Source organism: Cherax quadricarinatus, chromosome 94 (genome assembly GCF_038502225.1).
Source record: "Cherax quadricarinatus isolate ZL_2023a chromosome 94, ASM3850222v1, whole genome shotgun sequence".
Lineage (NCBI taxonomy): Eukaryota > Metazoa > Arthropoda > Malacostraca > Decapoda > Parastacidae > Cherax > Cherax quadricarinatus.
Window position 1 is genome coordinate 10419588 of NC_091385.1, and position 12469 is coordinate 10432056.

The 12469-nt window shown below is 45.7% G+C and overlaps 1 protein-coding gene across 2 annotated transcripts in view; it reads right to left on the reverse strand.

Moving 5' to 3' along the window:
- ecd (ecdysoneless cell cycle regulator) overlaps positions 1-12469 on the reverse strand; it is a 790101-nt gene that overhangs the window by 587468 nt on the left and 190164 nt on the right. The window contains exon 1 of one of the 2 annotated variants that reach the window (XM_070104761.1): positions 2120-2440. The exons of the other annotated variant lie outside the window; for it this stretch is intronic. The gene's annotated coding sequence lies outside the window, so the exon portion shown is untranslated. Of the gene's footprint in view, positions 1-2119; positions 2441-12469 lie in introns of those variants that run through there. 2 annotated transcript variants of the gene reach the window in all.

Below are 12469 nucleotides of genomic sequence, written 5' to 3' on the forward strand. Positions count from 1 at the left end.
TGGGCACTGTATCAACATGAGTGTGGAACACTGTGTCAACAAGAGTGTGGAACACTTTATCAACATGAGTGTGGAGCACTGTATTAACATGAGTGTGGGCACTGTATCAACATGAGTGTGGGCACTGTATCAACATGAGTGTGGGCACTGTATCAACATGAGTGTGGAGCACTGTATCAACATGAGTGTGGGCACTGTATCAACATGAGTGTGGAGCACTGTATCAACATGAGTGTGGAGCACTGTATCAACATGAGTGTGGAGCACTGTATCAACATGAGTGTGGGCACTGTATCAACATGAGTGTGGAGCACTGTATCAACATGAGTGTGGGCACTGTATCAACATGAGTGTGGAGCACTGTATCAACATGAGTGTGGAGCACTGTATCAACATGAGTGTGGGCACTGTATCAACATGAGTGTGGAACACTGTGTCAACAAGAGTGTGGAGCACTGTGTCAACATGAGTGTGGAGCACTGTATCTACATGAGTGGGCACTGTATCTACATGTGTGGGCACTGTATGTACATGAGTGTGGGCACTGTATGTACATGAGTGTGGGCACTGTATCATCATGAGTGTGGGCACTGTGTCAATATGAGTGTGGAGCACTGTATCAACATGAATGTGGGCACTGTTTCAACATGAGTGTGGGCACTATCAACATGAGTGTGGGCACTGTTTCAACATGAGTGTGGGCACTGTATCAACATGAGTGTGGGCACTGTATCAACATGAGTGTGGAGCACTGTATCAACATGAGTGTGGGCACTGTATCAACATGAGTGTGGAGCACTGTATCAACATGAGTGTGGAGCACTGTATCAACATGAGTGTGGAGCACTGTATCAACATGAGTGTGGAGCACTGTATCAACATGAGTGTGGAGCACTGTATCTACATGAGTGTGGGCACAGTATCAACATGAGTGTGGAGCACTGTATCAATATGAATGTGGGCACTGTATCAACATGAGTGTGGGCACTGTATCAACATGAATGTGGGCACTGTATCAACATGAGTGTGCGCACTGTATCAACATGAGTGTGGAGCACTGTATCAGCATGAGTGTGGAACACTGTATCTACATGAGTGTGGGCACTGTGTCAACATGAGTGTGGGCACTGTATCAACATGAGTGTGCGCACTGTATCAACATGATTGTGGGCACTGTATCAACATGAGTGTGGGCACTGTATCAACATGAGTGTGGGCACTGTATCAACATGAGTGTGGGCACTGTATCAACATGAGTGTGAGCACTGTATCAACATGAGTGTGGGCACTGTGTCAATGAGTGTGGCACTGTATCTACATGAGTGGGCACCGTATCAACGTATGGGCACTGTATCAACAGCTGTGGGCACTGTATCAACAGGTGTGTGGGCACTGTATCTACATGAGTGGGGACTGTATCAACGTATGGGCACTGTATCAACAGGTGTGTGGGCACTGTATCTACATGAGTGGGGACTGTATCAACGTATGGGCACTGTATCAACAGCTGTGGGCACTGTATCAACATGAGTGGGCACTATCTATATGAGTATTGGCACATTTACGTGTGTCTCAATTTGTGTGTGTGTGTTATAGGTAGAATAGACTGGCCTTGAGAGAGAGAGAGAGAGAGAGAGAGAGAGAGAGAGAGAGAGAGAGATAGAGAGACAGAGAGAGAGAGACAGAGAGAGAGAGAGAGACAGAGAGAGAGAGAGAGACAGAGAGAGAGAGAGAGACAGAGAGAGAGAGAGAGTCGAGAAGTAAGCTTCTATACAACAAGACGGGCAGCAAATAGCTTCTACACTCTGGCTGTACCCTTCTCACAAACATCACTTCATCTTAGACCATTCATTCCTTGGGTGAGGTGATTCTGGAACATTTTCCTACAGCATAATGACATCAACAAAATAAAATCAATTAAAGAAATGAAATCACTGGCCCACAGATGGTTCCAACTTCGTCATCTTCACTGTAACTCATAATAAAAAGGCTTCAAAGTGAGCTGATATAGGTACCAGCTCTTAGCTTGTAAATAAAGCTATAAACACTTAACCCTGTGTAAGAAGTGTTTGTGTGTGTGCGTGTGTGTGTTAGAAATAGTGAGACAAGTGTCACTTACCTTAGTGGTGGAAGTGTTGACTGAGAGGCCCTTGCTACGACAGAGCCAACATGTACACAATCTACCGTGATCTTCCATATTACTGTCGACCTCTCCTCCCCCGCTACAACAATAGCAGTAACCACCACCACAACAACAACACACCAGCTAACTTGAAAAACACACAACTCGGCCACAATCTCCACACACAATTCCGGTGAGCCTGAAACAATTCGCCACACAAAATTCTGGCACTGGTGCCTCTGAATATACAAAACGTTGCGGGATACAAAACGTTTAGGCACTTGGAGATTATCTTGCCAGGATATAAGGCACAAGAAGGATCACTGACACTTGTGTGAACAGGCTATACCGGCACTTTTAGTACCTCTGGCACTTGTCAAGTTTGTATTAAGTACAAGGCACTTGGCGGTGACAGCGTGGTGGGAGGAAGCACTGGGGTTGAGGGAGAGTGAGTGAGAGGATGAGTGCGCTGAGTGAGAGTGAGTGTGGAGAAGTGAGAGTGGCTCTGGGAGTGGGAACTGAGAGCGGGTTAACACGTGTGGATGAGCCACACTAAAGGCACATACTGAAGGTCTGACGGGGGATGGGGAGATCACCCGGCCAGCGATAAACCCCTCCCTTCCAACCCCCTCCCTCCCTAAACCTCTCTCCCTCCCTAAACCCCCCTCCCTAAACCCCCCACCCCCATCCCTCCTTACACACATGCCAGAGGTAACTGAGTCATATTTATCAATGGCTTTCAAAGATATAAATATGGAGACACGTATAGGGAGAGTAGACTGCTAGCACTAATAGCCTGATTAACTCAAATCAGCAACCATGATGGCTTAGTCTGGGACCCCGAAAAGACTGTCATTTATGGACACACTCCAGGTGGCCCAGGAGTGTGTGTGCAACAATGTCTGATGAAATTAAACAGAGGTGAGAGAGAGGCTTTAAAATGAGCTGATGTAGGTAACAGATCAACCAGGCTGTGATGGATATGTGGGGTAGTGGACCACCAGCAGCAACAGCCTGGTTGACCAGGCTAGCACCAGATATGCCCGGCCCATGACCGGGCTCCGGGAGTAATAAAACTCTCGAATCTCATCGAAGGTAAAGGTAAGCCCTAAGACTGTAAATAAAGTTACCAACCTTTAACCTAACTTGTAAAACCTTGTGTAAAGAGAGAGAGAGAGAGAGAGAGAGAGACTGAGACTCTTAGCATGTCAATAAAGTTAGGAATCCTTAACCTGTAAATAGCTTGTCAATAAAGCTAGGGATCCTTAACCTAACCTTGTCAAACCATGTGTAAAGAGAGAGAGAGAGAGAGAGAGAGAGAGAGAGAGAGAGAGAGAGAGAGAGAGAGAGAGAGAGAGAGAGAGAGAGAGAGAGAGAGAGAGAGAGAGAGAGAGAGACCAACAAAATTAAAGAGTGATGAATGGTTTTGAAAGCGGACAAGTTGAAGAATGAGACACTTATGCACCATATGGGAATCTTTATTTAGGAAACGTTCCACCACACAGTGGCTTCATCAGTCCAACACAAAGTAGAAAGTTGTAAGGAGAGGAGGAGATTGAGGTAATCAGTCCCTCAACCTGGAGTCGATGTGTTCAGTCCATCAATCTTGTAGAATGTACAGCATAGGGCCGTAGACGTGGCTTATATACTGTAGTGAGGTGAGGTGAAGCAGGCGGAGGCGGGGTCATAGTGGTACCATTCACTAGTCGAAGTAGATCTTCGTCCAAAGGTTGAACAAGTGTTGAAGAATTCTTTGTAACAAGATCCCATGATGCTGCAGTGTCTGACAGTTGTGATGAATGGTTTGAAAAACCGATACCACTATGACCCCGCCTCCTCCTGCTTCACCTCACCTCACTACAGTATATAAGCCACGTCTACGACCCCATGCTGTACATTCTACAACATTGATGGACTGAACACATCGACTCCAGGCTGAGGGACTGATTACCTCATACTCATCTCCTTACAACTTTCTACTTTGTATTGGACTGATGAAGTCACTGGTTGGCGAAACGTTTCCTAAATAATAATTCCCATATGTTGCATAAGTATCTCAATCTTCAAAATTAAAGAGGCTTAAGGTGACAGTCAAGAAGAATCCAAGAGGAAACACAATAGTACTCACACCTATGACCAATAAAGATTTAGGACATTACAAAACACAACACTCAAGGTTATATACAGTGATGCTCCACCTGTCATAACTTAAAACGATGCCGACCAAAAAATGTTATTGCAGCCAGTTGGCCTAGTGGTTAACGCACTGTCCTGGAGTCTCAGGACTCACTCGCCATGGGTTCAAACCCCACCCATTTCGTGGTCTGTTTGCAATCGTGTTATTACGATTTCACGAGTAAAAAAAATATTTCGTTGTCCCTGGCGATAAAAATAACGAATAAATATATGAAATACAGGAAAATCACCTCACTGAGTAAATTACTTCCCATTTCATAATAGGTAAAATATAATTTTTCTCTACCAGCAGTAACAGCTTGCTTGATCAAACCTTGATCCTACAGGTCTGGTCTGGGACTGGGCAGCGGGGGCACTGACCCCCAGAAACATCCTGCCGAGTGACCAACTGATGGGTTACCAGCTGAGTGACCAGCTGAGTGACCAGCTGAGTGACCGACTGATGAGTGACCAGCTGAGTGACCAAATGATGAGCTACCAGCTGAGTGACCGACTGATGAGTGACCAACTAATGAGTTACCAACTGAGTGACCAGCTGAGTGACCAAATGATGAGCAACCAGCTGAGTGACCAACTGATGAGTGACCAACTAATGAGTTACCAACTGAGTGACCAGCTGAGTGACCAAATGATGAGCAACCAGCTGAGTGGCCAACTGGAAATGTATATTTACTGACACAAGACTCATACCTTCACCAGTGTTAAGTTACACCAGACTCACACCTTCAAGAATCTACAGCTACAACAGAGGCTGACACCTTCACTAGTTACAACAGAGGCTGACACCTTCACTAGTTACAACAGAGGCTGACACCTTCACTAGTTACAACAGAGGCTGACACCTTCACTAGTTACAACAGAGGCTGACACCTTCACTAGTTACAACAGAGGCTGACACCTTCACTAGTTACAACAGAGGCTGACACCTTCACTAGTTACAACAGAGGCTGACACCTTCACTAGTCACAAGAGGCTGACACCTTCACTAGTTACAACAGAGGCTGACACCTTCACTAGTTACAACAGAGGCTGACACCTTTACTAGTTACAACAGAGGCTGACACCTTCACTAGTTACAACAGAGGCTGACACCTTCACTAGTTACAACAGAGGCTGACACCTTCACTAGTTACAACAGAGGCTGACACCTTCACTAGTTACAACAGAGGCTGACACCTTCACTAGTTACAACAGAGGTTGACACCTTCACTAGTTACAACAGAGGCTGACACCTTCACTAGTTACAACAAGAGGCTGACACCTTCTCTAGTTACAACAGAGGCTGACACCTTCACTAGTTACAACAAGAGGCTGACACCTTAAATATACAGGTGTTTCAAAATGATTTACCTAATTTCAAAGCAGTATATTTTACGATCGGGTTCATCATTTTGAAACACTGTACTACTGGAAGAAGTGTAATGTGTTTTACGACTTTCTGACTTCTCCTTCCTTAGCAAATGGGACCTGACCTGACTAGGTTAAGGCATTGGTTTAAGCCGGTGAGTGAATTGGACCTGCCTCGCATGGGCCAGTAGGCCTGCTGCAGTGGTGCTCCTTTCTTATATTCTTTCACGTTTACACAACTATTTTGCTAACATAATCAATGTACTTTAAGAGTTGATATAACTAAAATATCTATTTCACAGGCATCCACTTTTTTTTTCAATGGTCTTAAATGAAGAGGAAATTATGTATGGTGTCTGGAGGAGAATCTCGAACTGACCAATCTGGATTTGGGGAAAATTAAAGCAGACGTTCGTAGCCGGGAATGATACTTGGATTCATCACTGTGATCAAACTAACAGTAGGAACAATGTCAACACAGCAGCTCTACCATACCAAAGATATTCAACCCAGTGTTGGCACATCACATGTTGAATTTCTACCATGTACACGAAGTAATATGTCTCACAAGGTCCACATTGCCGGTGAATATTACACTAGTATACTTAGGTGTTTGTGAGAGTCAGTTTATGACAGACAACAAGGCAACATGAGGATCAGTCTCTCCCATCCTGCAGCAGCTTCACCATCCTGCAGCCTCACCATCCTGCAGCCTCACCATCATGCTCTTGTTCATGCCTCACGGGTTAAAAATAACCTAGTGGTTATAATCGTAACCATAACTTTTAAATGGGTGGACTTGTAAGCCAACGGAAGGCCTCTGGCAGACGACCAAAAGCTCCAGTTGCGAGTCGTCATATAACTAAGACCCGCGTCAGGAAACACACGTCCTGATTCCTGACAAACCTTAACTGGTTGCAAAGGTGCCTCTGCCAGACTTAAGAAATCGTAATGACACGATTGCAATCGTGTCATTACGATTTCTTAAGTCATGTTGACGGCAGTGAAGGGACTTGAGCTAGAGTTCGTCACGGCCACGCTAGCTGGAGATTCGTCTGTAAAAACTTGCATTTGTGGTCACAGAGGTGCCTGTGCTAACTTTCCTATGGTGTAGAAATATACCTAGTTGGATGAATCTTATTGTGGCTAGCTGGTCTAGTGGCTAACGCGACGGGCTGGAGTTTTGAGACTCTATGACCGCGGGTTCAATCCCGGCCGGGGGTATGGTTTGGTGTGCCTCTGCCAGACTGTGGATTCAACACACATTCTTCCCCAGACCTGACCTATGTAACTTCCACCTGGTACCCAGACTGAAGGATCACCTCCGTGGCACGGGCTACGAGGACAACTTCCACCTGGTAGCCAGACTGAAGGAACACCTCCGTGGCGCGGGCTACGAGGACAACTTCCACCTGGTAGCCAGACTGAAGGAACACCTCCGTGGCGCGGGCTACGAGGACAACTTCCACCTGGTACCCAGACTGAAGGAACACCTCCGTGGCACGGGCTACGAGGACAACTTCCACCTGGTACCCAGACTGAAGGAACACCTCCGTGGCGCGGGCTACGAGGACAACTTCCACCTGGTAGCCAGACTGAAGGAACACCTCCGTGGCACGGGCTACGAGGACAACTTCCACCTGGTAGCCAGACTGAAGGAACACCTCCGTGGCGCGGGCTACGAGGACAACTTCCACCTGGTAGCCAGACTGAAGGAACACCTCCGTGGCGCGGGCTACGAGGACAACTTCCACCTGGTACCCAGACTGAAGGAACACCTCCGTGGCACGGGCTACGAGGACAACTTCCACCTGGTAGCCAGACTGAAGGAACACCTCCGTGGCGCGGGCTACGAGGACAACTTCCACCTGGTAGCCAGACTGAAGGAACACCTCCGTGGCACGGGCTACGAGGACGACTTCCACCTGGTAGCCAGACTGAAGGAACGCCTCCGTGGCGCGGGCTACGAGGACAACTTCCACCTGGTAGCCAGACTGAAGGAACACCTCCGTGGCGCGGGCTACGAGGACAACTTCCACCTGGTAGCCAGACTGAAGGAACACCTGCGTGGCGCGGGCTACGAGGACAACTTCCACCTGGTAGCCAGACTGAAGGAACACCTCCGTGGCGCGGGCTACGAGGACAACTTCCACCTGGTAGCCAGACTGAAGGAACACCTGCGTGGCGCGGGCTACGAGGACAACTTCCACCTGGTACCCAGACTGAAGGAACACCTCCGTGGCACGGGCTACGAGGACAACTTCCACCTGGTAGCCAGACTGAAGGAACACCTCCGTGGCGCGGGCTACGAGGACAACTTCCACCTGGTAGCCAGACTGAAGGAACACCTCCGTGGCGCGGGCTACGAGGACAACTTCCACCTGGTACCCAGACTGAAGGAACACCTCCGTGGCACGGGCTACGAGGACAACTTCCACCTGGTAGCCAGACTGAAGGAACACCTCCGTGGCGCGGGCTACGAGGACAACTTCCACCTGGTAGCCAGACTGAAGGAACACCTCCGTGGCACGGGCTACGAGGACGACTTCCACCTGGTAGCCAGACTGAAGGAACGCCTCCGTGGCGCGGGCTACGAGGACGACTTCCACCTGGTAGCCAGACTGAAGGAACACCTCCGTGGCGCGGGCTACGAGGACAACTTCCACCTGGTAGCCAGACTGAAGGAACACCTCCGTGGCGCGGGCTACGAGGACAACTTCCACCTGGTAGCCAGACTGAAGGAACAACTCCGTGGCACGGGCTACGAGGACAACTTCCACCTGGTACCCAGACTGAAGGAACACCTCCGTGGCGCGGGCTACGAGGACAACTTCCACCTGGTAGCCAGACTGAAGGAACGCCTCCGTGGCGCGGGCTACGAGGACAACTTCCACCTGGTAGCCAGACTGAAGGAACACCTCCGTGGCGCGGGCTACGAGGACAACTTCCACCTGGTAGCCAGACTGAAGGAACACCTGCGTGGCGCGGGCTACGAGGACAACTTCCACCTGGTAGCCAGACTGAAGGAACACCTCCGTGGCGCGGGCTACGAGGACGACCATGAGCTCAAGTCACATACAAAACTGCTGACACCAGCAAGACAAAAGCATTGAGTGGTACAGAAAAGCTTTATGAACACTGGAACAAGTGTATAACTGTTCATGGTGACTATGTGAAAAATATAATTAGACCCGTTTTAGCTTCATTAATATGTGCGTATGTGTGTACATATGTGTGTACGTGTGAATGTACGTATGGGTATGTGTGTACGTGTGTGTGTGTACGTATGGATATGTGTCTGTATGTGTGTATGTTTAACAATTCACAACCGGGCGAAATTATTTACAAACAGCAGGACTGGAACGTGCACACACAGCATCAAAGTATGCAGTACTAAACCCACTTCTGCCTCGTATATAATATACAGCATCAAGCATGGAATCTACACCTGATCAAGCATGTCAAGAAGCTGTAAAGGTTTACAAGATCCCGAGGCTGAGGGGTGTCCACTATAAGCTGAGACTAAGGGCACTAAACCAGATGCCTCTTGAAGACGACTAGGGCAGAACACAATTACGAAATACAAGGTACTAACAAGAATTTACAAGATTATAGATGTTTAGAAATGACAAAAAAAAAAATATATATATATATTATCCACTGGTTGTATTTTTCCACATTAAAGTGGATCAACAGGACGAAGACGAAGCCTTAATTCCTCAACAGAGGTGTCGTATATCTCAGAACAATACTGCGGACCCACAACTGCAGGAGAGAGATTCCTACCTACCATGCAGGCCTGGTCAAGGACCGGGCCAAGGGGGCGTTGACCCCTGGAACACCCTCCAGGTATACAAAGGATGACAGATAACGACATTATATATATTATTGTAACCACGAACGAGTGGTATTGAATCAATAGCAACACTGCGACTAGCCGAAGATTCGAACCCATGTCGTTTTGGCCCTGCCTCGTGGTGAACGAAAGTCACATGACGCTCTAACCCACAGGACTACGCAATCCTACAAGAATGAAGCGCCCAGGAGAGTTAGGTGTTTTACCTTGAATCACGAGCTAGTCGCAGTATTGTTAGTGATTCAATACCACTCGTTCGTGGTTACAATAATATATATATATATATATATATATATATATATATATATATATATATATATATATATATATATATATATATATATATATACATATGTCGTGCCGAATATGTAAAACTGGTCAATTAGCAGGAACTCATTTAAAATTAAGTCCTTTCTAAAATTTTCTCTTATACGTTTAAAGATATATTTTTTTCATTAATGTTAATGTAAAAAAATTTAATTTTGCACCAAAAGAATCTTAGACAACTTACCTAACCTTATTATAACAAGAGCAATTTATTTTAGCCTAACCCAACTGTATATATTTAAGATTTGTTTACAATAATTTAATACTAAACAAACACAGTGAAATATATTTTTTTTCGTTAGGTTCAGAATGATTTTGGCGAAATTATTGCATACACAAATTTTCACTTGTCCTATATGGCAAGATGAACGTTGCTATTTAAGCCAAGATCGCAAGTTCTGCCTATTCGGCACGACATATATATATATATATATATATATATATATATATATATATATATATATATATATATATATATATATATATATATATATATATATATATTATATATGAGGGAACCCACCACACTACATAACACACCATAGTAATCACGAAAACTTAGGATAAATATAATTAAATCAAATTACAAGTTCATTTAGCATAAATAAGCAAGAACTATAAGTTACAAATCACAGCAACGACAAAGATAAAGGAATAATTACTATATTTAATTTGAACAAGTGTCAAGGTCGGTGTAAAGTACAAGTATAGCTCTTATCACAACTTTACCACCTTTGTAGATGAATGGTTCAAACAACCGACACGTTGTTGCACATGTGTCTAATTTACCACCTTTCGTGACTTTCCAGAGTCATTCTACTCACGGAGCCCGGCCATGGGCCAGGCTCATTGCCTGTACCTCAAATCTTTCAAGTTGTAGAGTAAATACAGTTGAACTCCAGGACGAGTTTATTTTTTGTTTACCTTTCGTCGATTTCAGGGGTCACTGCCCCCACCACCCGGTCCCAGACCAGGTCTCCCAATTAATGGTATGATCGACGAGGCTGTTGGTGACTCCAACGTATGTACCACAGCCTGGATAAGAAAATGAAGAGAGGAACTTATAAAGTTTAATTTTGAAGAAAGTCAGTAGTTTGTCGGTAAAATTCCATACCGTACATGCTCGTCACTCTTCTGTTTTTCACTGGAGATATTTTTCACTATGTTTTTCTGTTACTTGGAGTAATTTCGGTGTGCTGGTTTGGCACTAGTCACTCCAGGATTTTTCAGGTGTAAATTATGATGTACCTTTATCGGCCATGTTCCAAGGGGCATCAAGTGTTCTTAGTGGTTCAAATACTTCGACTGAATTCATAAGGACGTTTTCCAGTTCTTCAACGCTCCCTGCCTTGAAGAGGGCCGCTAGTATACAGTAGTATTCTAACATGGAGAGAACCAGTGACTTGAAGAGTATCTACCTGGAGTCTACCTGGGGTACCCTCCAGGTAGACTCCAGGTCATCAACGTCCAGGTAGACTCCAGGGATCAACGTCCTCGCGGCCCGGACCATGACCAGGCCTCCCGGTGGATCATTGGCTCAGCATCTCTTGGACTTAAAACTCTGCTAACAGGTTCAACAGCTACAGTTGAACGCCCTTGAGAGAACCAGGAGCTTTACCTTATGAAGGTTAGCACCTGTAGTTTAACATTCTGAAAAATCTCAGGAGCCGTAAATCAACGCCTTCCAGAATTCCAGGAGCTGGAACCTCAGTCACATTGAAAATACAAAAGTCACGTTGAAACAAGGTTGGATTTGTCAGTAGAGTTTTACATAGTAATAAGAATGCTTGTCATGTGGATCTAGGACTCAAGATGGAACTTGGCAGACAATACAATTCAGTATAGGTGGAGGTTGGCAGACAATACAATACAGTATAGGTGGAGGTTGGCAGACAATACAATACAGTATAGGTGGAGGTTGGCAGACAATACAATACAGTATAGGTGGAGGTTGGCAGACAATACAATACAGTATAGGTGGAGGTTGGCAGACAATACAATACAGTATAGGTGGAGGTTGGCAGACAATACAATACAGTATAGGTGGAGGTTGGCAGACAATACAATACAGTATAGGTGGAGGTTGGCAGACAATACAATACAGTATAGGTGGAGGTTGGCAGACAATACAATACAGTATAGGTGGAGGTTGGCAGACAATACAATACAGTATAGGTGGAGGTTGGCAGACAATACAATACAGTACAGTATAGGTGGAGGTTGGCAGACAATACAATACAGTATAGGTGGAGGTTGGCAGACAATACAATACAGTATAGGTGGAGGTTGGCAGACAATACAATACAGTACAGTATAGGTGGAGGTTGGCAAACCATCAAATATTGTCAGGTCAGCAGAGTTTAAACCCTGCTAAACGCCCCGCAGTGAGGGGTAGTGAGACACGTACCTTCAGGTGGACTGCAGGCTGGGCTTCCTCCTACCTGTTCACAATATACCAGTTTACTGCCTCAGTGATTATCATTTACCACCTGTACTCCAGTTAAGGTCCCTTCTGACACAGGGAGTACAGGTTAAGATACTTCAAACCTTCCCAGTAATTAAGGAGCTTGACTCATCTTTCGCAGTGAAGGTTCTCTGTACATTCTCTAGATCTTCAATTT